General features: G+C 47.6%; 40 non-coding genes across 40 annotated transcripts; 20 read left to right on the top strand and 20 right to left on the bottom strand.

The window, feature by feature from the left end:
* Window positions 1-413: 413 nt before the first annotated feature.
* Window positions 414-484, top strand: TRNAG-GCC (transfer RNA glycine (anticodon GCC)). Its single transcript has one exon. It is a non-coding gene; the product is annotated as a tRNA-Gly (tRNA).
* A 490-nt stretch (window positions 485-974) lies between these two features.
* TRNAK-CUU (transfer RNA lysine (anticodon CUU)) lies at window positions 975-1,047 on the bottom strand. Its single transcript has one exon. It is a non-coding gene; the product is annotated as a tRNA-Lys (tRNA).
* Window positions 1,048-1,154: 107 nt separating this feature from the next.
* TRNAG-GCC (transfer RNA glycine (anticodon GCC)) lies at window positions 1,155-1,225 on the top strand. Its single transcript has one exon. It is a non-coding gene; the product is annotated as a tRNA-Gly (tRNA).
* A 2,737-nt stretch (window positions 1,226-3,962) lies between these two features.
* TRNAK-CUU (transfer RNA lysine (anticodon CUU)) lies at window positions 3,963-4,035 on the bottom strand. Its single transcript has one exon. It is a non-coding gene; the product is annotated as a tRNA-Lys (tRNA).
* Window positions 4,036-4,147: 112 nt separating this feature from the next.
* TRNAG-GCC (transfer RNA glycine (anticodon GCC)) lies at window positions 4,148-4,218 on the top strand. The gene has a single exon. It is a non-coding gene; the product is annotated as a tRNA-Gly (tRNA).
* An 867-nt stretch (window positions 4,219-5,085) lies between these two features.
* TRNAK-CUU (transfer RNA lysine (anticodon CUU)) lies at window positions 5,086-5,158 on the bottom strand. The gene has a single exon. It is a non-coding gene; the product is annotated as a tRNA-Lys (tRNA).
* A 107-nt stretch (window positions 5,159-5,265) lies between these two features.
* TRNAG-GCC (transfer RNA glycine (anticodon GCC)) lies at window positions 5,266-5,336 on the top strand. Its single transcript has one exon. It is a non-coding gene; the product is annotated as a tRNA-Gly (tRNA).
* Window positions 5,337-5,827: 491 nt separating this feature from the next.
* Window positions 5,828-5,900, bottom strand: TRNAK-CUU (transfer RNA lysine (anticodon CUU)). Its single transcript has one exon. It is a non-coding gene; the product is annotated as a tRNA-Lys (tRNA).
* A 297-nt stretch (window positions 5,901-6,197) lies between these two features.
* TRNAK-CUU (transfer RNA lysine (anticodon CUU)) lies at window positions 6,198-6,270 on the bottom strand. The gene has a single exon. It is a non-coding gene; the product is annotated as a tRNA-Lys (tRNA).
* Window positions 6,271-6,377: 107 nt separating this feature from the next.
* On the top strand, window positions 6,378-6,448 carry TRNAG-GCC (transfer RNA glycine (anticodon GCC)). The gene has a single exon. It is a non-coding gene; the product is annotated as a tRNA-Gly (tRNA).
* Window positions 6,449-7,309: 861 nt separating this feature from the next.
* On the bottom strand, window positions 7,310-7,382 carry TRNAK-CUU (transfer RNA lysine (anticodon CUU)). Its single transcript has one exon. It is a non-coding gene; the product is annotated as a tRNA-Lys (tRNA).
* A 107-nt stretch (window positions 7,383-7,489) lies between these two features.
* On the top strand, window positions 7,490-7,560 carry TRNAG-GCC (transfer RNA glycine (anticodon GCC)). Its single transcript has one exon. It is a non-coding gene; the product is annotated as a tRNA-Gly (tRNA).
* Window positions 7,561-8,050: 490 nt separating this feature from the next.
* TRNAK-CUU (transfer RNA lysine (anticodon CUU)) lies at window positions 8,051-8,123 on the bottom strand. Its single transcript has one exon. It is a non-coding gene; the product is annotated as a tRNA-Lys (tRNA).
* Window positions 8,124-8,230: 107 nt separating this feature from the next.
* TRNAG-GCC (transfer RNA glycine (anticodon GCC)) lies at window positions 8,231-8,301 on the top strand. Its single transcript has one exon. It is a non-coding gene; the product is annotated as a tRNA-Gly (tRNA).
* An 857-nt stretch (window positions 8,302-9,158) lies between these two features.
* On the bottom strand, window positions 9,159-9,231 carry TRNAK-CUU (transfer RNA lysine (anticodon CUU)). Its single transcript has one exon. It is a non-coding gene; the product is annotated as a tRNA-Lys (tRNA).
* A 107-nt stretch (window positions 9,232-9,338) lies between these two features.
* On the top strand, window positions 9,339-9,409 carry TRNAG-GCC (transfer RNA glycine (anticodon GCC)). Its single transcript has one exon. It is a non-coding gene; the product is annotated as a tRNA-Gly (tRNA).
* Window positions 9,410-9,900: 491 nt separating this feature from the next.
* On the bottom strand, window positions 9,901-9,973 carry TRNAK-CUU (transfer RNA lysine (anticodon CUU)). The gene has a single exon. It is a non-coding gene; the product is annotated as a tRNA-Lys (tRNA).
* Window positions 9,974-10,080: 107 nt separating this feature from the next.
* Window positions 10,081-10,151, top strand: TRNAG-GCC (transfer RNA glycine (anticodon GCC)). The gene has a single exon. It is a non-coding gene; the product is annotated as a tRNA-Gly (tRNA).
* An 861-nt stretch (window positions 10,152-11,012) lies between these two features.
* Window positions 11,013-11,085, bottom strand: TRNAK-CUU (transfer RNA lysine (anticodon CUU)). Its single transcript has one exon. It is a non-coding gene; the product is annotated as a tRNA-Lys (tRNA).
* Window positions 11,086-11,197: 112 nt separating this feature from the next.
* TRNAG-GCC (transfer RNA glycine (anticodon GCC)) lies at window positions 11,198-11,268 on the top strand. The gene has a single exon. It is a non-coding gene; the product is annotated as a tRNA-Gly (tRNA).
* Window positions 11,269-12,125: 857 nt separating this feature from the next.
* TRNAK-CUU (transfer RNA lysine (anticodon CUU)) lies at window positions 12,126-12,198 on the bottom strand. Its single transcript has one exon. It is a non-coding gene; the product is annotated as a tRNA-Lys (tRNA).
* Window positions 12,199-12,866: 668 nt separating this feature from the next.
* TRNAK-CUU (transfer RNA lysine (anticodon CUU)) lies at window positions 12,867-12,939 on the bottom strand. Its single transcript has one exon. It is a non-coding gene; the product is annotated as a tRNA-Lys (tRNA).
* A 107-nt stretch (window positions 12,940-13,046) lies between these two features.
* Window positions 13,047-13,117, top strand: TRNAG-GCC (transfer RNA glycine (anticodon GCC)). Its single transcript has one exon. It is a non-coding gene; the product is annotated as a tRNA-Gly (tRNA).
* An 861-nt stretch (window positions 13,118-13,978) lies between these two features.
* Window positions 13,979-14,051, bottom strand: TRNAK-CUU (transfer RNA lysine (anticodon CUU)). The gene has a single exon. It is a non-coding gene; the product is annotated as a tRNA-Lys (tRNA).
* A 112-nt stretch (window positions 14,052-14,163) lies between these two features.
* On the top strand, window positions 14,164-14,234 carry TRNAG-GCC (transfer RNA glycine (anticodon GCC)). Its single transcript has one exon. It is a non-coding gene; the product is annotated as a tRNA-Gly (tRNA).
* A 119-nt stretch (window positions 14,235-14,353) lies between these two features.
* Window positions 14,354-14,426, bottom strand: TRNAK-CUU (transfer RNA lysine (anticodon CUU)). The gene has a single exon. It is a non-coding gene; the product is annotated as a tRNA-Lys (tRNA).
* A 107-nt stretch (window positions 14,427-14,533) lies between these two features.
* On the top strand, window positions 14,534-14,604 carry TRNAG-GCC (transfer RNA glycine (anticodon GCC)). Its single transcript has one exon. It is a non-coding gene; the product is annotated as a tRNA-Gly (tRNA).
* Window positions 14,605-14,903: 299 nt separating this feature from the next.
* On the top strand, window positions 14,904-14,974 carry TRNAG-GCC (transfer RNA glycine (anticodon GCC)). The gene has a single exon. It is a non-coding gene; the product is annotated as a tRNA-Gly (tRNA).
* An 856-nt stretch (window positions 14,975-15,830) lies between these two features.
* Window positions 15,831-15,903, bottom strand: TRNAK-CUU (transfer RNA lysine (anticodon CUU)). The gene has a single exon. It is a non-coding gene; the product is annotated as a tRNA-Lys (tRNA).
* A 107-nt stretch (window positions 15,904-16,010) lies between these two features.
* On the top strand, window positions 16,011-16,081 carry TRNAG-GCC (transfer RNA glycine (anticodon GCC)). The gene has a single exon. It is a non-coding gene; the product is annotated as a tRNA-Gly (tRNA).
* An 861-nt stretch (window positions 16,082-16,942) lies between these two features.
* On the bottom strand, window positions 16,943-17,015 carry TRNAK-CUU (transfer RNA lysine (anticodon CUU)). The gene has a single exon. It is a non-coding gene; the product is annotated as a tRNA-Lys (tRNA).
* A 668-nt stretch (window positions 17,016-17,683) lies between these two features.
* Window positions 17,684-17,756, bottom strand: TRNAK-CUU (transfer RNA lysine (anticodon CUU)). The gene has a single exon. It is a non-coding gene; the product is annotated as a tRNA-Lys (tRNA).
* A 107-nt stretch (window positions 17,757-17,863) lies between these two features.
* On the top strand, window positions 17,864-17,934 carry TRNAG-GCC (transfer RNA glycine (anticodon GCC)). Its single transcript has one exon. It is a non-coding gene; the product is annotated as a tRNA-Gly (tRNA).
* Window positions 17,935-18,795: 861 nt separating this feature from the next.
* On the bottom strand, window positions 18,796-18,868 carry TRNAK-CUU (transfer RNA lysine (anticodon CUU)). The gene has a single exon. It is a non-coding gene; the product is annotated as a tRNA-Lys (tRNA).
* Window positions 18,869-18,980: 112 nt separating this feature from the next.
* Window positions 18,981-19,051, top strand: TRNAG-GCC (transfer RNA glycine (anticodon GCC)). The gene has a single exon. It is a non-coding gene; the product is annotated as a tRNA-Gly (tRNA).
* A 119-nt stretch (window positions 19,052-19,170) lies between these two features.
* Window positions 19,171-19,243, bottom strand: TRNAK-CUU (transfer RNA lysine (anticodon CUU)). Its single transcript has one exon. It is a non-coding gene; the product is annotated as a tRNA-Lys (tRNA).
* Window positions 19,244-19,350: 107 nt separating this feature from the next.
* On the top strand, window positions 19,351-19,421 carry TRNAG-GCC (transfer RNA glycine (anticodon GCC)). Its single transcript has one exon. It is a non-coding gene; the product is annotated as a tRNA-Gly (tRNA).
* A 299-nt stretch (window positions 19,422-19,720) lies between these two features.
* TRNAG-GCC (transfer RNA glycine (anticodon GCC)) lies at window positions 19,721-19,791 on the top strand. The gene has a single exon. It is a non-coding gene; the product is annotated as a tRNA-Gly (tRNA).
* An 856-nt stretch (window positions 19,792-20,647) lies between these two features.
* Window positions 20,648-20,720, bottom strand: TRNAK-CUU (transfer RNA lysine (anticodon CUU)). Its single transcript has one exon. It is a non-coding gene; the product is annotated as a tRNA-Lys (tRNA).
* A 107-nt stretch (window positions 20,721-20,827) lies between these two features.
* On the top strand, window positions 20,828-20,898 carry TRNAG-GCC (transfer RNA glycine (anticodon GCC)). Its single transcript has one exon. It is a non-coding gene; the product is annotated as a tRNA-Gly (tRNA).
* The last annotated feature ends 3,129 nt before the right edge of the window (window positions 20,899-24,027 follow it).

Raw genomic sequence — 24,027 nt, 5'->3', positions numbered from 1 at the left:
AAAGTACATGAGTAAGTGTAAAATTAGGCATCTGTGGAGCATTGGTGGTTCAGTGGTAGAATTCTCGCCTGCCACGCGTGAGGCCCGGAATCGATTCCCGGCCAATGCAGTCCTGAGTTTTTGCTGATATGGCAGTGTATTTTGTGAAAGTGAGGACAGCCATTTGCGCTGTGGTGGTGCAAGTATACAGTGTTCCACATACAATGGTACAGAAAAAGAAAAAACATCCGCCCAACGTGGGGCTCGAACCCAAGACCCTGAGATTAAGAGTCTCATGCTCTACCAACCGAGCTAGCCAGGCTTGGATGTGAATGTATGGAGGTGATGGCAAGGCAAGGCAAGGCATCCTGACACTCCTGCTTTGTTTCATACACTAAAGTACACGAGTAAGTGTAAAATTAAGTATCTGTGGAGCATTGGTGGTTCAGTGGTAGAATTCTCGCCTGCCATGCGGGAGGCCCGGGTTCAATTCCCGGCCAATGCAGTCCTGAGTTTTTGCTGATATGGCAGTGCATTATGTGAAAGTGAGGACAGCCATTTGCGCTGTGGTGGTGCAAGTTGACAGTGTTCCACATACAATGGTACAGGAAAAGAAAAAAAACATCCGCCCAATGTGGGGCTCGAACCCACGACCCTGAGATTAAGAGTCTCATGCTTTACCGACTGAGTTAGCAATGCTTGGTAACCGAGGAGTTGTGGTGATGGCAAGGCAAGGCATCCTGACTCTCCTGCTTTGTTTTGTACACTAAAGTACATGAGTAAGTCTAAAATTAAGCATCTGTGGATCATTGGTGGTTCAGTGGTAGAAATCTAGCCGGCCACGTGGGAGGCCGGGTTCAATTCCCGGTCAATACATTCCTGAGTTTTTGCTGATAGGGCAGTGCATTTTGTGAAAGTGAGTACAGCCATTTGCGCTGTGGTGATGCAAGTATACACTGTTCCACATACAATGGTACAGGAAAAGAAAAAACATCCGCCCAACGTGGGGCTCGAACCCACGACCCTGAGATTAAGAGTCTCATGCTCTACCAACTGAGCTAGCCAGGCTTGGTTGAGAATGTATGGAGGTGATGGCAAGGCAAGGCATCCAGACACTCCTGCTTTATTTCATACACTAAAGTACACGAGTAAGTGTAAAATTAAGTATCCGTGGAGCATTGGTGGTTCAGTGGTAGAATTCTCGCCTGCCACGCGGGAGGCCCGGGTTCGATTCCCGGCCAATGCAGTGCTGAGTCTTTGCTGATATGGCAGTGCATTTTGTGAAAGTGAGGACAGCCATTTGCGCTGTGGTGGTGCAAGTTGACAGTGTTCCACATACAATGGTACAGGAAAAGAAAAAAAAGCATCCGCCCAATGTGGGGCTCGAACCCACGACCCTGAGATTAAGAGTCTCATGCTTTACCGACTGAGTTAGCAATGCTTGGTAACCGAGGAGTTGTGGTGATGGCAAGGCAAGGCATCCTGACTCTCCTGCTTTGTTTTGTACACTAAAGTACATAAGTAAGTCTAAAATTAAGCATCTGTGGATCATTGGTGGTTCAGTGGTAGAAATCTAGCCGGCCACGTGGGAGGCCGGGTTCAATTCCCGGTCAATACATTCCTGAGTTTTTGCTGATAGGGCAGTGCATTTTGTGAAAGTGAGGACAGCCATTTGCGCTGTGGTGATGCAAGTATACACTGTTCCACATACAATGGTAAAGGAAGAGAAAAAAACAACTGCCCAACATGGAGCTCAAATACATGACCCTAAGATTAATAGTCTTATGCTCTAGCGCAGCGGTGGCCAACCAGTGGCTCTTGAGCCGCATGAGGCTCTTTCTTTATTTAAATGTGGCTCCCAACACTCTAAATCATGTGACCACAACAGATACAGAAACTGCTACACTCCAGCCAGGCCTGCAGCAGCACTACAGGGACTGAAAATTGAAGGAGACAGATACTAGAGGCAAGACAACCACTGGCAAACAGAGAACACATTAGGGGCTGCAGCAATGGCACGACTTGGTGGGGGAACTTTAGTGACACATGAGGGTGGGCTAGAATGACACAAGGCGGAGCTGGCTGGAGTGACACAGAAGGGTCCTGGCAGGAGTGACACATGGAGGAGCTGACTGGAGTGATGAAGGAGGGTGCTGGAAGTAGTGACACACGGGAAAGCTGGCTGGAGTGACATAGGAGGGTGGTAGCAGGAGTGACATGGGGGGTGCTGGCAGGAGTGACTCATGGGGAGATGGCTGGAGTGACATAGGAGGGTGCTAGCAGGAGTGTCACATGGGGAGCTGGCTGGAGTGACATAGGAGGGTGCTAGCAGGAGTGTCACATGGGGAGCTGGCTGGAGTGACATAGGAGGGTGCTAGCAGGAGTGTCACATGGGGAGCTGGCTGGAGTGACATAGGAGGGTGCTAGCAGGAGTGTCACATGGGGTGCTGGCTGGAGTGACATAGGAGGGTGCTAGCAGGAGTGTCACATGGGGAGCTGGCTGGAGTGACATAGGAGGGTGCTAGCAGGAGTGTCACATGGGGAGCTGGCTGGAGTGACATAGGAGGGTGCTAGCAGGAGTGTCACATGGGGTGCTGGCTGGAGTGACATAGGAGGGTGCTAACAGGAGTGTCACATGGGGTGCTGTTTGGAGTGACACATAGGGGAACTTAAGTTTATTATGTGAATCTGGCTTTTTCAATTATTTTATGTGAAAGTGGCTTTTTCAATGGATCTAACGTTAAAATTTTTTATTTTATGTCGTTCTGGCTTTTTCAATGTATTGTATATCAGGGGCATGGTCTAGCAGGCACAAGGCTACATTCCATTTTTGCATGCGCGCCTTCGGCTCGATGTCGGCTCTTTGACGTACCTAACAAGGTTTTTTGGCTCTTTGTCACTGACTGGTTGGCCGCCCCTGCTCTAGCGACTGTGCTAGTCGGGCTTGGTTACGTAGGCTTGGAGGTGATGGCAAGGCAAGGCATCCTGACACTCCTGCTTTGTTTTATACACTAAAGTACATGAGTAAGTGTAAAATTAGGCATCTGTGGAGCATTGGTGGTTCAGTGGTAGAATTCTCGCCTGCCACGCGTGAGGCCTGGAATCGATTCCCGGCCAATGCAGTCCTGAGTTTTTGCTGATATGGCAGTGCATTTTGTGAAAGTGAGAACAGCCATTTGCGCTGTGGTGGTGCAAGTTGACAGTGTTCCACATACAATGGTACAGGAAAAGAAAAAAAACATCCGCCCAATGTGGGGCTCAAACCCACGACCCTGAGATTAAGAGTCTCATGCTTTACCGACTGAGTTAGCAATGCTTGGTAACCGAGGAGTTGTGGTGATGGCAAGGCAAGGCATCCTGACTCTCCTGCTTTGTTTTGTACACTAAAGTACATGAGTAAGTCTAAAATTAAGCATCTGTGGATCATTGGTGGTTCAGTGGTAGAAATCTAGCCGGCCATGTGGGAGGCCGGGTTCAATTCCCGGTCAATACATTCCTGAGTTTTTGCTGATAGGGCAGTGCATTTTGTGAAAGTGAGGACAGCCATTTGCGCTGTGGTGATGCAAGTATACACTGTTCCACATACAATGGTACAGGAAGAGAAAAAAACAACTGCCCAACATGGAGCTGAAATACATGACCCTAAGATTAATAGTCTTATGCTCTAGCGACTGTGCTAGTCGGGCTTGGTTACGTAGGCTTGGAGGTGATGGCAAGGCAAGGCATCCTGACACTCCTGCTTTGTTTTATACACTAAAGTACATGAGTAAGTGTAAAATTAGGCATCTGTGGAGCATTGGTGGTTCAGTGGTAGAATTCTCGCCTGCCACGCGTGAGGCCCGGAATCGATTCCCGGCCAATGCAGTCCTGAGTTTTTGCTGATATGGCAGTGTATTTTGTGAAAGTGAGGACAACCATTTGCGCTGTGGTGGTGCAAGTATACAGTGTTCCACATACAATGGTACAGAAAAAGAAAAAACATCCGCCCAACGTGGGGCTCGAACCCACGACCCTGAGATTAAGAGTCTCATGCTCTACCGACTGAGCTAGCCAGGCTTGGATGTGAATGTATGGAGGTGATGGCAAGGCAAGGCAAGGCATCCTGACACTCCTGCTTTGTTTCATACACTAAAGTACACGAGTAAGTGTAAAATTAAGTATCTGTGGAGCATTGGTGGTTCAGTGGTAGAATTCTCGCCTGCCACGCGGGAGGCCCGGGTTCGATTCCCGGCCAATGCAGTCCTGAGTTTTTGCTGATATGGCAGTGCATTTTGTGAAAGTGAGGACAGCCATTTGCGCTGTGGTGGTGCAAGTTGACAGTGTTCCACATACAATGGTACAGGAAAAGAAAAAAAACATCCGCCCAATGTGGGGCTCGAACCCACGACCCTGAGATTAAGAGTCTCATGCTTTACCGACTGAGTTAGCAATGCTTGGTAACCGAGGAGTTGTGGTGGTGGTGATGGCAAGGCAAGGCATCCTGACTCTCCTGCTTTGTTTTGTACACTAAAGTACATGAGTAAGTCTAAAATTAAGCATCTGTGGATCATTGGTGGTTCAGTGGTAGAAATCTAGCCGGCCACGTGGGAGGCCGGGTTCAATTCCCGGTCAATACATTCCTGAGTTTTTGCTGATAGGGCAGTGCATTTTGTTAAAGTGAGGACAGCCATTTGCGCTGTGGTGATGCAAGTATACACTGTTCCACATACAATGGTACAGGAAGAGAAAAAAACAACTGCCCAACATGGAGCTCAAATACATGACCCTAAGATTAATAGTCTTATGCTCTAGCGACTGTGCTAGTCGGGCTTGGTTACGTAGGCTTGGAGGTGATGGCAAGGCAAGGCATCCTGACACTCCTGCTTTGTTTTATACACTAAAGTACATGAGTAAGTGTAAAATTAGGCATCTGTGGAGCATTGGTGGTTCAGTGGTAGAATTCTCGCCTGCCACGCGTGAGGCCCGGAATCGATTCCTGGCCAATGCAGTCCTGAGTTTTTGCTGATATGGCAGTGTATTTTGTGAAAGTGAGGACAGCCATTTGCGCTGTGGTGGTGCAAGTTGACAGTGTTCCACATACAATGGTACAGGAAAAGAAAAAACATCCGCCCAACGTGGGGCTCGAACCCACGACCCTGAGATTAAGAGTCTCATGCTCTACCGACTGAGCTAGCAAGGCTTGGTTGAGAATGTATGGAGGTGATGGCAAGGCAAGGCATCCTGACACTCCTGCTTTGTTTCATACACTAAAGTACACGAGTAAGTGTAAAATTAAGTATTTGTGGAGCATTGGTGGTTCAGTGGTAGAATTCTTGCCTGCCACGCGGGAGACCCGGGTTCGATTTCCGGCCAATGCAGTCCTGAATTTTTGCTGATATGGCAGTGCATTTTGTGAAAGTGAGGACAGCCATTTGCGCTGTGGTGGGGCAAGTTGACAGTGTTCCACATACAATGGTACAGGAAAAGAAAAAAAACATCCGCCCAATGTGGGGCTCAAACCCACGACCCTGAGATTAAGAGTCTCATGCTTTACCGACTGAGTTAGCAATGCTTGGTAACCGAGGAGTTGTGGTGATGGCAAGGCAAGGCATCCTGACTCTCCTGCTTTGTTTTGTACACTAAAGTACATGAGTAAGTCTAAAATTAAGCATCTGTGGATCATTGGTGGTTCAGTGGTAGAAATCTAGCCGGCCACGTGGGAGGCCGGGTTCAATTCCCGGTCAATACATTCCTGAGTTTTTGCTGATATGGCAGTGCATTTTTTTGAAAGTGAGGACAGCCATTTGCGCTGTGGTGGTGCAAGTATACAGTGTTCCACATACAATGGTACAGGAAAAGAAAAAACATCCACCCAACGTGGGGCTCGAACCCACGACCCTGAGATTAAGAGTCTCATGCTCTACCGACTGAGCTAGCCAGGCTTGGTTGAGAATGTATGGAGGTGATGGCAAGGCAAGGCATCCTGACACTCCTGCTTTGTTTCATACACTAAAGTACACGAGTAAGTGTAAAATTAAGTATTTGTGGAGCATTGGTGGTTCAGTGGTAGAATTCTCGCCTGCCACACGGGAGACCCGGGTTCGATTTCCGGCCAATGCAGTCCTGAATTTTTGCTGATATGGCAGTGCATTTTGTGAAATTGAGGACAGCCATTAGCGCTGTGGTGGGGCAAGTTGACAGTGTTCCACATACAATGGTACAGGAAAAGAAAAAACATCCGCCCAACGTGGGTCTCGAACCCACGACCCTGAGATTAAGAGTCTCATGCTCTACCGACTGAGCTAGCCGGGCTTTGTTGAAAATGTATAAAGGTGATGGCAAGGCAAGGCATCCTGACACTCCTGCTTTATTTCATACACTAAAGTACACGAGTAAGTGTAAAGTTAAGTATCTGTGGAGCATTGGTGGTTCAGTGGTAGAATTCTCACCTGCCACGCGGGAGGCCCGGGTTCGATTTCCGGCCAATGCAGTCCTGAATTTTTGCTGATATGGCAGTGCATTTTGTGAAAGTGAGGACAGCCATTTGCGCTGTGGTGGTGCAAGTTGACAGTGTTCCACATACAATGGTACAGGAAAAGAAAAAAAACATCCGCCCAATGTGGGGCTCGAACCCACGACCCTGAGATTAAGAGTCTCATGCTTTACCGACTGAGTTAGCAATGCTTGGAAACCGAGGAGTTGTGGTGATGGCAAGGCAAGGCATCCTGACTCTCCTGCTTTGTTTTGTACACTAAAGTACATGAGTAAGTCTAAAATTAAGCATCTGTGGATCATTGGTGGTTCAGTGGTAGAAATCTAGCCGGCCACGTGGGAGGCCGGGTTCAATTCCCGGTCAATACATTCCTGAGTTTTTGCTGATAGGGCAGTGCATTTTGTGAAAGTGAGGACAGCCATTTGCGCTGTGGTGATGCAAGAATACACTGTTCCACATACAATGGTAAAGGAAGAGAAAAAAACAACTGCCCAACATGGAGCTCAAATACATGACCCTAAGATTAATAGTCTTATGCTCTAGCGACTGTGCTAGTCGGGCTTGGTTACGTAGGCTTGGAGGTGATGGCAAGGCAAGGCATCCTGACACTCCTGCTTTGTTTTATACACTAAAGTACATGAGTAAGTGTAAAATTAGGCATCTGTGGAGCATTGGTGGTTCAGTGGTAGAATTCTTGCCTGCCACTCGTGAGGCCCGGAATCGATTCCCGGCCAATGCAGTCCTGAGTTTTTGCTGATATGGCAGTGTATTTTGTGAAAGTGAGGACAGCCATTTGCGCTGTGGTGGTGCAAGTTGACAGTGTTCCACATACAATGGTACAGGAAAAGAAAAAACATCCGCCCAACGTGGGGCTCGAACCCACGACCCTGAGATTAAGAGTCTCATGCTCTACCGACTGAGCTAGCCAGGCTTGGTTGAGAATGTATAAAGGTGATGGCAAGGCAAGGCATTCTGACACTCCTGCTTTATTTCATACACTAAAGTACACGAGTAAGTGTAAAGTTAAGTATCTGTGGAGCATTGGTGGTTCAGTGGTAGATTTCTCGCCTGCCACGCGGGAGGCCCGGGTTCGATTTCCGGCCAATGCAGTCCTGAATTTTTGCTGATATGGCAGTGCATTTTGTGAAAGTGAGGACAGCCATTTGCGCTGTGGTGGTGCAAGTTGACAGTGTTCCACATACAATGGTACAGGAAAAGAAAAAAAACATCCGCCCAATGTGGGGCTCGAACCCACGACCCTGAGATTAAGAGTCTCATGCTTTACCGACTGATTTAGCAATGCTTGGTAACCAAGGAGTAGTGGTGATGGCAAGGCAAGGCATCCTGACTCTCCTGCTTTGTTTTGTACACTAAAGTACATGAGTAAGTCTAAAATTAAGCATCTGTGGATCATTGGTGGTTCAGTGGTAGAAATCTATCCGGCCACGTGGGAGGCCGGGTTCAATTCCCGGTCAATACATTCCTGAGTTTTTGCTGATAGGGCAGTGCATTTTGTGAAAGTGAGGACAGCCATTTGCGCTGTGGTGGTGCAAGTATACAGTGTTCCACATACAATGGTACAGAAAAAGAAAAAACATCCGCCCAACGTGGGGCTCGAACCCACGACCCTGAGATTAAGAGTCTCATGCTGTACCGACTGAGCTAGCCAGGCTTGGTTGAGAATGTATGGAGGTGATGGCAAGGCAAGGCATCCTGACACTCCTGCTTTATTTCATACACTAAAGTACACGAGTAAGTGTAAAATTAAGTATCCGTGGAGCATTGGTGGTTCAGTGGTAGAATTCTCGCCTGCCACGCGGGAGGCCCGGGTTCGATTCCCGGCCAATGCAGTGCTGAGTCTTTGCTGATATGGCAGTGCATTTTGTGAAAGTGAGGACAGCCATTTGCGCTGTGGTGGGGCAAGTTGACAGTGTTCCACATACAGTGGTACAGGAAAAGAAAAAAAAGCATCCGCCCAATGTGGGGCTCGAACCCACGACCTTGAGATTAAGAGTCTCATGCTTTACCGACTGAGTTAGCAATGCTTGGTAACCGAGGAGTTGTGGTGATGGCAAGGCAAGGCATCCTGACTCTCCTGCTTTGTTTTGTACACTAAAGTACATGAGTAAGTCTAAAATTAAGCATCTGTGGATCATTGGTGGTTCAGTGGTAGAAATCTAGCCGGCCACGTGGGATGCCGGGTTCAATTCCCGGTCAATACATTCCTGAGTTTTTGCTGATAGGGCAGTGCATTTTGTGAAAGTGAGGACAGCCATTTGCGCTGTGGTGATGCAAGTATACACTGTTCCACATACAATGGTAAATGAAGAGAAAAAAACAACTGCCCAACATGGAGCTCAAATACATGACCCTAAGATTAATAGTCTTATGCTCTAGCGACTGTGCTAGTCGGGCTTGGTTACGTAGGCTTGGAGGTGATGGCAAGGCATCCTGACACTCCTGCTTTGTTTTATACACTAAAGTACATGAGTAAGTGTAAAATTAGGCATCTGTGGAGCATTGGTGGTTCAGTGGTAGAATTCTCGCCTGCCACTCGTGAGGCCCGGAATCGATTCCCGGCCAATGCAGTCCTGAGTTTTTGCTGATATGGCAGTGTATTTTGTGAAAGTGAGGACAGCCATTTGCGCTGTGGTTGTGCAAGTTGACAGTGTTCCACATACAATGGTACAGGAAAAGAAAAAACATCTGCCCAACGTGGGGCTCGAACCCACGACCCTGAGATTAAGAGTCTCATGCTCTACCGACTGAGCTAGCCAGGCTTGGTTGAGAATGTATAAAGGTGATGGCAAGGCAAGGCATCCTGACACTCCTGCTTTATTTCATACACTAAAGTACACGAGTAAGTGTAAAGTTAAGTATCTGTGGAGCATTGGTGGTTCAGTGGTAGAATTCTCGCCTGCCACGCGGGAGGCCCGGGTTCGATTTCCGGCCAATGCAGTCCTGACTTTTTGCTGATATGGCAGTGCATTTTGTGTAAGTGAGGACAGCCATTTGCGCTGTGGTGGTGCAAGTTGACAGTGTTCCACATACAATGGTACAGGAAAAGAAAAAAAAATATCCGCCCAATGTGGGGCTCGAACCCACGACCCTGAGATTAAGAGTCTCATGCTTTACCGACTGAGTTAGCAATGCTTGGTAACCGAGGAGTTGTGGTGATGGCAAGGCAAGGCATCCTGACTCTCCTGCTTTGTTTTGTACACTAAAGTACATGAGTAAGTCTAAAATTAAGCATCTGTGGATCATTGGTGGTTCAGTGGTAGAAATCTAGCCGGCCACGTGAGAGGCCGGGTTCAATTCCCGGTCAATACATTCCTGAGTTTTTGCTGATAGGGCAGTGCATTTTGTGAAAGTGAGGACAGCCATTTGCGCTGTGGTGGTGCAAGTATACAGTGTTCCACATACAATGGTACAGAAAAAGAAAAAACATCCACCCAACGTGGGGCTCGAACCCACGACCCTGAGATTAAGAGTCTCATGCTCTACCGACTGAGCTAGCCAGGCTTGGTTGAGAATGTATGGAGGTGATGGCAAGGCAAGGCATCCTGACACTCCTGCTTTATTTCATACACTAAAGTACACGAGTAAGTGTAAAATTAAGTATCTGTGGAGCATTGGTGGTTCAGTGGTAGAATTCTCGCCTGCCACGCGGGAGGCCTGGGTTCGATTCCCGGCTAATGCAGTCCTGAGTTTTTGCTGATATGGCAGTGCATTTTGTGAAAGTGAGGACAGCCATTTGCGCTGTGGTGGGGCAAGTTGACAGTGTTCCACATACAATGGTACAGGAAAAGAAAAAAAACATCCACCCAATGTGGGGCTCGAACCCACGACCCTGAGATTAAGAGTCTCATGCTTTACCGACTGAGTTAGCAATGCTTGGTAACCGAGGAGTTATGGTGATGGCAAGGCAAGGCATCCTGACTCTCTTGCTTTGTTTTGTACACTAAAGTACATGAGTAAGTCTAAAATTAAGCATCTGTGGATCATTGGTGGTTCAGTGGTAGAAATCTAGCCGGCCACGTGGGAGGCCGGGTTCAATTCCCGGTCAATACATTCCTGAGTTTTTGCTGATAGGGCAGTGCATTTTGTGAAAGTGAGGACAGCCATTTGCGCTGTGGTGATGCAAGTATACACTGTTCCACATACAATGGTACAGGAAGAGAAAAAAACAACTGCCCAACATGGAGCTCAAATACATGACCCTAAGATTAATAGTCTTATGCTCTAGCGACTGTGCTAGTCGGGCTTGGTTACGTAGGCTTGGAGGTGATGGCAAGGCAAGGCATCCTGACACTCCTGCTTTGTTTTATACACTAAAGTACATGAGTAAGTGTAAAATTAGGCATCTGTGGAGCATTGGTGGTTCAGTGGTAGAATTCTCGCATGCCACGCGTGAGGCCCGGAATCGATTCCCGGCCAATGCAGTCCTGAGTTTTTGCTGATATGGCAGTGTATTTTGTGAAAGTGAGGACAGCCATTTGCGCTGTGGTGGTGCAAGTATACAGTGTTCCACATACAATGGTACAGGAAAAGAAAAAACATCCGCCCAACGTGGGGCTCGAACCCACGACCCTGAGATTAAGATTCTCATGCTCTACCGACTGAGCTAGCCAGGCTTGGTTGCAAATGTATGGAGGTGATGGCAAGGCAAGGCAAGGCATCCTGACACTCCTGCTTTGTTTCATACACTAAAGTACACGAGTAAGTGTAAAATTAAGTAACTGTGGAGCATTGGTGGTTCAGTGGTATAATTCTCGCCTGCCAAGCGGGAGGCCCGGGTTCGATTTCCGGCCAATGCAGTCCTGAATTTTTGCTGATATGGTAGTGCATTTTGTGAAAGTGAGGACAGCCATTTGCGCTGTGGTGGGGCAAGTTGACAGTGTTCCACATACAGTGGTACAGGAAAAGAAAAAAAAGCATCCGCCCAATGTGGGGCTCGAACCCACGACCTTGAGATTAAGAGTCTCATGCTTTACCGACTGAGTTAGCAATGCTTGGTAACCGAGGAGTTGTGGTGATGGCAAGGCAAGGCATCCTGACTCTCCTGCTTTGTTTTGTACACTAAAGTACATGAGTAAGTCTAAAATTAAGCATCTGTGGATCATTGGTGGTTCAGTGGTAGAAATCTAGCCGGCCACGTGGGATGCCGGGTTCAATTCCCGGTCAATACATTCCTGAGTTTTTGCTGATAGGGCAGTGCATTTTGTGAAAGTGAGGACAGCCATTTGCGCTGTGGTGATGCAAGTATACACTGTTCCACATACAATGGTAAATGAAGAGAAAAAAACAACTGCCCAACATGGAGCTCAAATACATGACCCTAAGATTAATAGTCTTATGCTCTAGCGACTGTGCTAGTCGGGCTTGGTTACGTAGGCTTGGAGGTGATGGCAAGGCATCCTGACACTCCTGCTTTGTTTTATACACTAAAGTACATGAGTAAGTGTAAAATTAGGCATCTGTGGAGCATTGGTGGTTCAGTGGTAGAATTCTCGCCTGCCACTCGTGAGGCCCGGAATCGATTCCCGGCCAATGCAGTCCTGAGTTTTTGCTGATATGGCAGTGTATTTTGTGAAAGTGAGGACAGCCATTTGCGCTGTGGTTGTGCAAGTAGACAGTGTTCCACATACAATGGTACAGGAAAAGAAAAAACATCCGCCCAACGTGGGGCTCGAACCCACGACCCTGAGATTAAGAGTCTCATGCTCTACCGACTGAGCTAGCCAGGCTTGGTTGAGAATGTATAAAGGTGATGGCAAGGCAAGGCATCCTGACACTCCTGCTTTATTTCATACACTAAAGTACACGAGTAAGTGTAAAGTTAAGTATCTGTGGAGCATTGGTGGTTCAGTGGTAGAATTCTCGCCTGCCACGCGGGAGTCCCGGGTTCGATTTCCGGCCAATGAAGTCCTGAATTTTTGCTGATATGGTAGTGCATTTTGTGAAAGTGAGGACAGCCATTTGCGCTGTGGTGGTGCAAGTTGACAGTGTTCCACATACAATGGTACAGGAAAAGAAAAAAAACATCCGCCCAATGTGGGGCTCGAACCCACGACCCTGAGATTAAGAGTCTCATGCTTTACCGACTGAGTTAGCAATGCTTGGTAAGCGAGGAGTTGTGGTGATGGCAAGGCAAGGCATCCTGACTCTCCTGCTTTGTTTTGTACACTAAAGTACATGAGTAAGTCTAAAATTAAGCATCTGTGGATCATTGGTGGTTCAGTGGTAGAAATCTAGCCGGCCACGTGGGAGGCCGGGTTCAATTCCGGGTCAATACATTCCTGAGTTTTTGCTGATAGGGCAGTGCATTTTGTGAAAGTGAGGACAGTCATTTGCGCTGTGGTGGTGCAAGTATACAGTGTTCCACATACAATGGTACAGGAAAGGAAAAAACATCCACCCAACGTGGGGCTCGAACCCACGACCCTGAGATTAAGAGTCTCATGCTCTACCGACTGAGCTAGCCAGGCTTGGTTGAGAATGTATGGAGGTGATGGCAAGGCAAGGCATCCTGACACTCCTGCTTTGTTTCATACACTAAAGTACACGAGTAAGTGTAAAATTAAGTACCTGTGGAGCATTGGTGGTTCAGTGGTAGAATTCTCGCCTGCCACGCGGGAGGCCCGGGTTCGATTTCCGGCCAATGCAGTCCTGAATTTTTGCTGATATGGCAGTGCATTTTGTGAAAGTGAGGACAGCCATTTGCGCTGTGGTGGTGCAAGTTGACAGTGTTCCACATACAATGGTACAGGAAAAGAAAAAAAACATCCGCCCAATGTGGGGCTCGAACCAACGACCCTGAGATTAAGAGTCTCATGCTTTACCGACTGAGTTAGCAATGCTTGGTAACCGAGGATTTGTGGTGATGGCAAGGCAAGGCATCCTGACTCTCCTGCTTTGTTTTGTACACTAAAGTACATGAGTAAGTCTAAAATTAAGCATCTGTGGATCATTGGTGGTTCAGTGGTAGAAATCTAGCCGGCCACGTGGGAGGCCGGGTTCAATTCCCGGTCAATACATTCCTGAGTTTTTGCTGATAGGGCAGTGCATTTTGTGAAAGTGAGGACAGCCATTTGCGCTGTGGTGATGCAAGTATACACTGTTCCACATACAATGGTAAAGGAAGAGAAAAAAACAACTGCCCAACATGGAGCTCAAATACATGACCCTAAGATTAATAGTCTTATGCTCTAGCGACTGTGCTAGTCGGGCTTGGTTACGTAGGCTTGGAGGTGATGGCAAGGCAAGGCATCCTGACACTCCTGCTTTGTTTTATACACTAAAGTACATGAGTAAGTGAAAAATTAGGCATCTGTGGAACATTGGTGGTTCAGTGGTAGAATTCTCGCCTGCCACTCGTGAGGCCCGGAATCGATTCCCGGCCAATGCAGTCCTGAGTTTTTGCTGATATGGCAGTGTATTTTGTGAAAGTGAGGACAGCCATTTGCGCTGTGGTGGTGCAAGTATACAGTGTTCCACATACAATGGTACAGGAAAAGAAAAAACATCCGCCCAACGTGGGGCTCGAACCCACGACCCTGAGATTAAGAGTCTCATCCTCTACCGACTGAGCTAGCCAGGCTTGGTTGCTAATGTATGGAGGTGATGGCAAGGCAAGGCAAGGCATCCTGACACTCCTGCTTTGTTTCATACACTAAAGTACACGAGTAAGTGTAAAATTAAGTACCTGTGGAGCATTGGTGGTTCAGTGGTAGAATTCTTGTCTGCCACGCGGGAGGCCTGGGTTCGATTCCCGGCCAATGCAGTCCTGATTTTTTGCTGATATGGCAGTGCATTTTGTGAAAGTGAGGACAGCCATTTGCGCTGTGGTGGTGCAAGTTGACAGTGTTCCACATACAATGGTACAGGAAAAGAAAAAACATCCGCCCAACGTGGGGCACGAACCCACGACCCTGAGATTAAGAGTCTCATGCTCTACCGACTGAGCTAGCCAGGCTTGGTTGAGAATATATGGAGGTGATGGCAAGGCAAGGCATCCTGACACTCCTGATTTGTTTCATACACTAAAGTACACGAGTAAGTGTGAAATTAAGTACCTGTGGAGCATTGGTGGTTCAGTGGTAGAATTCTCGCTTGCCACGCGGGAGGCCTGGGTTCGATTCCCGGCCAATGCAGTCCTGATTTTTTGCTGATATGGCAGTGCATTTTGTGAAAGTGAGGACAACCATTTGCGCTGTGGTGGTGCAAGTTGACAGTGTTCCACATACAATGGTACAGGAAAAGAAAAAACATCCGCCCAACGTGGGGCTCGAACCCACGACCCTGAGATTAAGAGTCTCATGCTCTACCGACTGAGTTAGCCATGCTTGGTTGAGAACGTATGGAGGTGATGGCAAGGCAAGGCATCCTGACACTCCTGCTTTGTTTCATACACTAAAGTACACGAGTAAGTGTAACATTAAGTACCTGTGGAGCATTGGTGGTTCAGTGGTAGAATTCCCGCCTGCCACGCGGGAGGCCCGGGTTCGATTCCCGGCCAATGCAGTCCTAAGTTTTTGCTGATAAGGCAGTGCATTTTGTGAAAGTGAGGACAGCCATTTGCGCTGTGGTGGTGCAAGTTGACAGTGTTCCACATACAATGGTACAGGAAAAGAAAAAAAACATCCGCCCAATGTGGGGCTCGAACCCACGACCCTGAGATTAAGAGTCTCATGCTTTACCGACTGAGTTAGCAATGCTTGGTAACCGAAGAGTTGTGGTGATGGCAAGGCAAGGCATCCTGACTCTCCTGCTTTGTTTTGTACACTAAAGTACATGAGTAAGTCTAAAATTAAGCATCTGTGGATCATTGGTGGTTCTGTGGTAGAAATCTAGCCGTCCACGTGGGAGGCCGGGTTCAATTCCCGGTCAATACATTCCTGAGTTTTTGCTGATAGGGCAGTGCATTTTGTGAAAGTGAGGACAGCCATTTACGCTGTGGTGATGCAAGTATACACTGTTCCACATACAATGGTACAGGAAGAGAAAAAAACAACTGCCCAACATGGAGCTCAAATACATGACCCTAAGATTAATAGTCTTATGCTCTAGCGACTGTGCTAGTCGGGCTTGGTTACGTAGGCTTGGAGGTGATGGCAAGGCATCCTGATACTCCTGCTTTGTTTTATACACTAAAGTACATGAGTAAGTGTAAAATTAGGCATCTGTGGAGCATTGGTGGTTCAGTGGTAGAATTCTCGCCTGCCACGCGTGAGGCCCGCAATCGATTCCCGGCCAATGCAGTCCTGAGTTTTTGCTGATATGGCAGTGTATTTTGTGAAAGTGAGGACAGCCATTTGCGCTGTGGTGGTGCAAGTATACAGTGTTCCACATACAATGGTACAGGAAAAGAAAAAACATCCGCCCAACGTGGGGCTCGAACCCACGACCCTGAGATTAAGAGTCTCATGCTCTACCGACTGAGCTAGCCAGGCTTGGTTGCGAACGTATGGTGGTGATGGCAAGGCAAGGCATCCTGACACTCCTGCTTTGTTTCATACACTAAAGTACACGAGTAAGTGTAAAATTAAGTACCTGTGGAGCATTGGTGGTTCAGTGGTAGAATTCTCGCCTGCCACGCGGGAGGCCCGGGTTCGATTCCCGGCCAATGCAGTCCTGATTTTTTGCTGATATGGCAGTGCATTTTGTGAAAGTGAGGACAGCCATTTGCGCTGTGGTGGTGCAAGTTGACAGTGTTCCACATACAATGGTACAGGAAAAGAATAAAAACATCCGCCCAATGTGGGGCTCGAACCCACGACCCTGAGATTAAGAGTCTCATGCTTTACCGACTGAGTTAGCAATGCTTGGTAACCGAGGAGTTGTGGTGATGGCAAGGCAAGGCATCCTGACTCTCCTGCTTTGTTTTGTACACTAAAGTACATGAGTAAGTCTAAAATTAAGCATCTGTGGATCATTGGTGGTTCAGTGGTAGAAATCTAGCCGGCCACGTGGGAGGCCGGGTTCAATTCCCGGTCAATACATTCCTGAGTTTTTGCTGATAGGGCAGTGCATTTTGTGAAAGTGAGGACAGCCATTTGCGCTGTGGTGATGCAAGTATACACTGTTCCACATACAATGGTACAGGAAGAGAAAAAAACAACTGCCCAACATGGAGCTCAAATACATGACCCTAAGATTAATAGTCTTATGCTCTAGCGACTGTGCTAGTCGGGCTTGGTTACGTAGGCTTGGAGGTGATGTCAAGGCAAGGCATCCTGACACTCCTGCTTTGTTTTATACACTAAAGTACATGAGTAAGTGAAAAATTAGGCATCTGTGGAGCATTGGTGGTTCAGTGGTAGAATTCTCGCCTGCCACTCGTGAGGCCCGGAATCGATTCCCGGCCAATGCAGTCCTGAGTTTTTGCTGATATGGCAGTGTATTTTGTGAAAGTGAGGACAGCCATTTGCGCTGTGGTGGTGGAAGTATACAGTGTTCCACATACAATGGTACAGGAAAAGAAAAAACATCCGCCCAACGTGGGGTTCGAACCCACGACCCTGAGATTAAGAGTCTCATGCTCTACCGACTGAGCTAGCCAGGCTTGGTTGAGAATGTATAAAGGTGATGGCAAGGCAAGGCATCCTGACACTCCTGCTTTATTTCATACACTAAAGTACACGAGTAAGTGTAAAGTTAAGTATCTGTGGAGCATTGGTGGTTCAGTGGTAGAATTCTCGCCTGCCACACGGGAGGCCCGCGTTCGATTTCCGGCCAATGCAGTCCTGAATTTTTGCTGATATGGCAGTGCATTTTGTGAAAGTGAGGACAGCCATTTGCGCTGTGGTGGTGCAAGTTGACAGTGTTCCACATACAATGGTACAGGAAAAGAAAAAAAACATCCGCCCAATGTGGGGCTCGAACCCACGACCCTGACATTAAGAGTCTCATGCTTTACCGACTGAGTTAGCAATGCTTGGTAAGCGAGGAGTTGTGGTGATGGCAAGGCAAGGCATCCTGACTCTCCTGCTTTGTTTTGTACACTAAAGTACATGAGTAAGTCTAAAATTAAGCATCTGTGGATCATTGGTGGTTCAGTGGTAGAAATCTAGCCGGCCACGTGGGAGGCCGGGTTCAATTCCGGGTCAATACATTCCTGAGTTTTTGCTGATAGGGCAGTGCATTTTGTGAAAGTGAGGACAGCCATTTGCGCTGTGGTGGTGCAAGTATACAGTGTTCCACATACAATGGTACAGGAAAGGAAAAAACATCCGCCCAACGTGGGGCTCGAACCCACGACCCTGAGATTAAGAGTCTCATGCTTTACCGACTGAGCTAGCCAGGCTTGGTTGAGAACGTACGGAGGTGATGGCAAGGCAAGGCATCCTGACACTCCTGCTTTGTTTCATACACTAAAGTACACGAGTAAGTGTAAAATTAAGTACTTGTGGAGCATTGGTGGTTCAGTGGTAGAATTCTCGCCTGCCACGCGGGAGGCCCGGGTTCGATTCCCGGCCAATGCAGTCCTGATGTTTTGCTGATATGGCAGTGCATTTTGTGAAAGTGAGGACAGCCATTTGCGCTGTGGTGGTGCAAGTTGACAGTGTTCCACATACAATGGTACAGGAAAAGAAAAAAAACATCCGCCCAATGTGGGGCTCGAACCCACGACCCTGAGATTAAGAGTCTCATGCTTTACCGACTGAGTTAGCAATGGTTGGTAAACGAGGAGTTGTGGTGATGGCAAGGCAAGGCATCCTGACTCTCCTGCTTTGTTTTGTACACTAAAGTACATGAGTAAGTCTAAAATTAAGCATCTGTGGATCGTTGGTGGTTCAGTGGTAGAAATCTAGCTGGCCACGTGGGAGGCCGGGTTCAATTCCCGGTCAATACATTCCTGAGTTTTTGCTGATAGGGCAGTGCATTTTGTGAAAGTGAGGACAGCCATTTACGCTGTGGTGATGCAAGTATACACTGTTCCACATACAATGGTACAGGAAGAGAAAAAAACAACTGCCCAACATGGAGTTCAAATACATGACCCTAAGATTAATAGTCTTATGCTCTAGCGACTGTGCTAGTCGGGCTTGTTTACGTAGGCTTGGAGGTGATGGCAAGGCAAGGCATCCTGATACTCCTGCTTTGTTTTATACACTAAAGTACATGAGTAAGTGTAAAATTAGGCATCTGTGGAGCATTGGTGGTTCAGTGGTAGAATTCTCGCCTGCCACACGTGAGGCCCGGAATCGATTCCCGGCCAATGCAGTCCTGAGTTTTTGCTGATATGGCAGTGTATTTTGTGAAAGTGAGGACAGCCATTTGCGCTGTGGTGGTGCAAGTATACAGTGTTCCACATACAATGGTACAGGAAAAGAAAAAACATCCGCCCAACGTGGGGCTCGAACCCACGACCCTGAGATTAAGAGTCTCATCCTCTACCGACTGAGCTAGCCAGGCTTGGTTGCTAATGTATGGAGGTGATGGCAAGGCAAGGCAAGGCATCCTGACACTCCTGCTTTGTTTCATACACTAAAGTACACGAGTAAGTGTAAAATTAAGTACCTGTGGAGCATTGGTGGTTCAGTGGTAGAATTCTTGTCTGCCACGCGGGAGGCCTGGGTTCGATTCCCGGCCAATGCAGTCCTGATTTTTTGCTGATATGGCAGTGCATTTTGTGAAAGTGAGGACAGCCATTTGCGCTGTGGTGGTGCAAGTTGACAGTGTTCCACATACAATGGTACAGGAAAAGAAAAAACATCCGCCCAACGTGGGGCACGAACCCACGACCCTGAGATTAAGAGTCTCATGCTCTACCGACTGAGCTAGCCAGGCTTGGTTGAGAATATATGGAGGTGATGGCAAGGCAAGGCATCCTGACACTCCTGATTTGTTTCATACACTAAAGTACACGAGTAAGTGTGAAATTAAGTACTTGTGGAGCATTGGTGGTTCAGTGGTAGAATTCTCGCTTGCCACGCGGGAGGCCTGGGTTCGATTCCCGGCCAATGCAGTCCTGATTTTTTGCTGATATGGCAGTGCATTTTGTGAAAGTGAGGACAACCATTTGCGCTGTGGTGGTGCAAGTTGACAGTGTTCCACATACAATGGTACAGGAAAAGAAAAAACATCCGCCCAACGTGGGGCTCGAACCCACGACCCTGAGATTAAGAGTCTCATGCTCTACCGACTGAGTTAGCCATGCTTGGTTGAGAACGTATGGAGGTGATGGCAAGGCAAGGCATCCTGACACTCCTGCTTTGTTTCATACACTAAAGTACACGAGTAAGTGTAACATTAAGTACCTGTGGAGCATTGGTGGTTCAGTGGTAGAATTCCCGCCTGCCACGCGGGAGGCCCGGGTTCGATTCCCGGCCAATGCAGTCCTAAGTTTTTGCTGATAAGGCAGTGCATTTTGTGAAAGTGAGGACAGCCATTTGCGCTGTGGTGGTGCAAGTTGACAGTGTTCCACATACAATGGTACAGGAAAAGAAAAAAAACATCCGCCCAATGTGGGGCTCGAACCCACGACCCTGAGATTAAGAGTCTCATGCTTTACCGACTGAGTTAGCAATGCTTGGTAACCGAAGAGTTGTGGTGATGGCAAGGCAAGGCATCCTGACTCTCCTGCTTTGTTTTGTACACTAAAGTACATGAGTAAGTCTAAAATTAAGCATCTGTGGATCATTGGTGGTTCTGTGGTAGAAATCTAGCCGTCCACGTGGGAGGCCGGGTTCAATTCCCGGTCAATACATTCCTGAGTTTTTGCTGATAGGGCAGTGCATTTTGTGAAAGTGAGGACAGCCATTTACGCTGTGGTGATGCAAGTATACACTGTTCCACATACAATGGTACAGGAAGAGAAAAAAACAACTGCCCAACATGGAGCTCAAATACATGACCCTAAGATTAATAGTCTTATGCTCTAGCGACTGTGCTAGTCGGGCTTGGTTACGTAGGCTTGGAGGTGATGGCAAGGCATCCTGATACTCCTGCTTTGTTTTATACACTAAAGTACATGAGTAAGTGTAAAATTAGGCATCTGTGGAGCATTGGTGGTTCAGTGGTAGAATTCTCGCCTGCCACGCGTGAGGCCCGCAATCGATTCCCGGCCAATGCAGTCCTGAGTTTTTGCTGATATGGCAGTGTATTTTGTGAAAGTGAGGACAGCCATTTGCGCTGTGGTGGTGCAAGTATACAGTGTTCCACATACAATGGTACAGGAAAAGAAAAAACATCCGCCCAACGTGGGGCTCGAACCCACGACCCTGAGATTAAGAGTCTCATGCTCTACCGACTGAGCTAGCCAGGCTTGGTTGCGAACGTATGGTGGTGATGGCAAGGCAAGGCATCCTGACACTCCTGCTTTGTTTCATACACTAAAGTACACGAGTAAGTGTAAAATTAAGTACCTGTGGAGCATTGGTGGTTCAGTGGTAGAATTCTCGCCTGCCACGCGGGAGCCCCGGGTTCGATTCCCGGCCAATGCAGTCCTGATTTTTTGCTGATATGGCAGTGCATTTTGTGAAAGTGAGGACAGCCATTTGCGCTGTGGTGGTGCAAGTTGACAGTGTTCCACATACAATGGTACAGGAAAAGAATAAAAACATCCGCCCAATGTGGGGCTCGAACCCACGACCCTGAGATTAAGAGTCTCATGCTTTACCGACTGAGTTAGCAATGCTTGGTAACCGAGGAGTTGTGGTGATGGCAAGGCAAGGCATCCTGACTCTCCTGCTTTGTTTTGTACACTAAAGTACATGAGTAAGTCTAAAATTAAGCATCTGTGGATCATTGGTGGTTCAGTGGTAGAAATCTAGCCGGCCACGTGGGAGGCCGGGTTCAATTCCCGGTCAATACATTCCTGAGTTTTTGCTGATAGGGCAGTGCATTTTGTGAAAGTGAGGACAGCCATTTGCGCTGTGGTGATGCAAGTATACACTGTTCCACATACAATGGTACAGGAAGAGAAAAAAACAACTGCCCAACATGGAGCTCAAATACATGACCCTAAGATTAATAGTCTTATGCTCTAGCGACTGTGCTAGTCGGGCTTGGTTACGTAGGCTTGGAGGTGATGTCAAGGCAAGGCATCCTGACACTCCTGCTTTGTTTTATACACTAAAGTACATGAGTAAGTGTAAAATTAGGCATCTGTGGAGCATTGGTGGTTCAGTGGTAGAATTCTCGCCTGCCACTCGTGAGGCCCGGAATCGATTCCCGGCCAATGCAGTCCTGAGTTTTTGCTGATATGGCAGTGTATTTTGTGAAAGTGAGGACAGCCATTTGCGCTGTGGTGGTGCAAGTTGACAGTGTTCCACATACAATGGTACAGGAAAAGAAAAAACATCCACACAACGTGGGGCTCGAACCCACGACCCTGAGATTAAGAGTCTCATGCTCTACCGACTGAGTTAGCCAGGCTTGGTTGAGAATGTGTGGAGGTGATGGCAAGGCAAGGCATCCTGACACTCCTGCTTTGTTTCATACACTAAAGTACACGAGTAAGTGTAAAATTAAGTACCTGTGGAGCATTGGTGGTTCAGTGGTAGAGTTCTTGCCTGCCACGCGGGAGGCCCGGGTTTGATTCCCGGCCAATGTTGTCCTAAGTTTTTGCTGATATGGCAGTGTATTTTGTGAAAGTGAGGACAGCCATTTGCGCTGTGGTGGTGCAAGTTGACAGTGTTCCACATACAATGGTACAGGAAAAGAAAAAAAACATCCGCCCAATGTGGGGCTCGAACCCACGACCCTGAGATTAAGAGTCTCATGCTTTACCGACTGAGTTAGCAATGCTTGGTAACCGAGGAGTTGTGGTGATGGCAAGGCAAGGCATCCTGACTCTCCTGCTTTGTTTTGTACACTAAAGTACATGAGTAAGTCTAAAATTAAGCATCTGTGGATCGTTGGTGGTTCAGTGGTAGAAATCTAGCCGGCCACGTGGGAGGCCGGGTTCAATTCCCGGTCAATACATTCCTGAGTTTTTGCTGATAGGGCAGTGCATTTTGTGAAAGTGAGGACAGCCATTTACGCTGTGGTGATGCAAGTATATACTGTTCCACATACAATGGTACAGGAAGAGAAAAAAACAACTGCCCAACATGGAGCTCAAATACATGACCCTAAGATTAATAGTCTTATGCTCTAGCGACTGTGCTAGTCGGGCTTGGTTACGTAGGCTTGGAGGTGATTGCAAGGCAAGGCATCCTGATACTCCTGCTTTGTTTTATACACTAAAGTACATGAGTAAGTATAAAATTTGGCATCTGTGGAGCATTGGTGGTTCAGTGGTCGAATTCTCGCCTGCCACTCGTGAGGCCCGGAATCGATTCCCGGCCAATGCAGTCCTGAGTTTTTGCTGATAGGGCAGTGCATTTTGTGAAAGTGAGGACAGCCATTTGCGCTGTGGTGATGCAAGTATACACTGTTCCACATACAATGGTACAGGAAGAGAAAAAAACAACTGCCCAACATGGAGCTCAAATACATGACCCTAAGATTAATAGTCTTATGCTCTAGCGACTGTGCTAGTCGGGCTTGGTTACGTAGGCTTGGAGGTGATGTCAAGGCAAGGCATCCTGACACTCCTGCTTTGTTTTATACACTAAAGTACATGAGTAAGTGTAAAATTAGGCATCTGTGGAGCATTGGTGGTTCAGTGGTAGAATTCTCGCCTGCCACTCGTGAGGCCCGGAATCGATTCCCGGCCAATGCAGTCCTGAGTTTTTGCTGATATGGCAGTGTATTTTGTGAAAGTGAGGACAGCCATTTGCGCTGTGGTGGTGCAAGTTGACAGTGTTCCACATACAATGGTACAGGAAAAGAAAAAACATCCACACAACGTGGGGCTCGAACCCACGACCCTGAGATTAAGAGTCTCATGCTCTACCGACTGAGTTAGCCAGGCTTGGTTGAGAATGTGTGGAGGTGATGGCAAGGCAAGGCATCCTGACACTCCTGCTTTGTTTCATACACTAAAGTACACGAGTAAGTGTAAAATTAAGTACCTGTGGAGCATTGGTGGTTCAGTGGTAGAGTTCTTGCCTGCCACGCGGGAGGCCCGGGTTTGATTCCCGGCCAATGTTGTCCTAAGTTTTTGCTGATATGGCAGTGTATTTTGTGAAAGTGAGGACAGCCATTTGCGCTGTGGTGGTGCAAGTTGACAGTGTTCCACATACAATGGTACAGGAAAAGAAAAAAAACATCCGCCCAATGTGGGGCTCGAACCCACGACCCTGAGATTAAGAGTCTCATGCTTTACCGACTGAGTTAGCAATGCTTGGTAACCGAGGAGTTGTGGTGATGGCAAGGCAAGGCATCCTGACTCTCCTGCTTTGTTTTGTACACTAAAGTACATGAGTAAGTCTAAAATTAAGCATCTGTGGATCGTTGGTGGTTCAGTGGTAGAAATCTAGCCGGCCACGTGGGAGGCCGGGTTCAATTCCCGGTCAATACATTCCTGAGTTTTTGCTGATAGGGCAGTGCATTTTGTGAAAGTGAGGACAGCCATTTACGCTGTGGTGATGCAAGTATATACTGTTCCACATACAATGGTACAGGAAGAGAAAAAAACAACTGCCCAACATGGAGCTCAAATACATGACCCTAAGATTAATAGT

Source organism: Pseudophryne corroboree, chromosome 3 (assembly GCF_028390025.1).
Source record: "Pseudophryne corroboree isolate aPseCor3 chromosome 3, aPseCor3.hap2, whole genome shotgun sequence".
Taxonomy (NCBI): Eukaryota; Metazoa; Chordata; class Amphibia; order Anura; family Myobatrachidae; genus Pseudophryne; species Pseudophryne corroboree.
Note: the sequence above shows the minus strand (reverse complement) of the source record. Positions and strands in the feature narration are given on the sequence as shown.